Source organism: Bison bison, unplaced genomic scaffold, assembly GCF_000754665.1.
Source record: "Bison bison bison isolate TAMUID 2011002044 unplaced genomic scaffold, Bison_UMD1.0 scf7180017850597, whole genome shotgun sequence".
In the NCBI taxonomy this organism is placed as follows: Eukaryota; Metazoa; Chordata; class Mammalia; order Artiodactyla; family Bovidae; genus Bison; species Bison bison.
Window position 1 is genome coordinate 27268 of NW_011481170.1, and position 662 is coordinate 27929.

Here is a 662-nt window from a genome sequence, read left to right on the forward strand (position 1 = left end):
ATAAGTGTGGTGTCATCTGCATATCTGAGGTTATTGATATTTCTCCTGGCAATCTTGATTCTAGCTTGTGCTTCTTCCAGCCCAGCATTTCTCATGATGTACTCTGCATATAACTTAAATAAGCAGGGTGCCAATATACAGCCTTGACGTACTCCTTTTCCTATTTGGAACCAGTCTGTTGTTCCATGTCCAGTTCTAACTGTTGCTTCCTGACCTGCATACAGACTTTTCAAGAGGCAGGTCAGGTGGTCTGGTATTCCCATCTCTTTCAGAATTTTCCAGTTTATGGTGATCCACACAGTCAAAGGCTTTGCCATAGTCAATAAAGCAGAAATAGATGTTTTTCTGGAACTTTCTTGCTTTTTGATAATCCGACGGATGTTGACAATTTGATATCTGGTTCCTCTGCCTTTTCTAAAACCAGCTTGAACATCTGGAAGTTCATGGTCCACGTGCTGTTGAAGACTGTCTTGGAGAATTTTGAGTGTTACTTTACTAGCGTGTGAGATGAGTACAATTGTGCAGTAGTTTAAGCATTTTTTGGCATTGCCTTTCTTTGGGATTGGAATGAAAATTGACCTTTTCTGGTCCTGTGGCCACTGCTGAGTTTTCCAAATTTGCTGGCATATTAAGTGCAGCACTTTCACAGCATCATGTTTTAG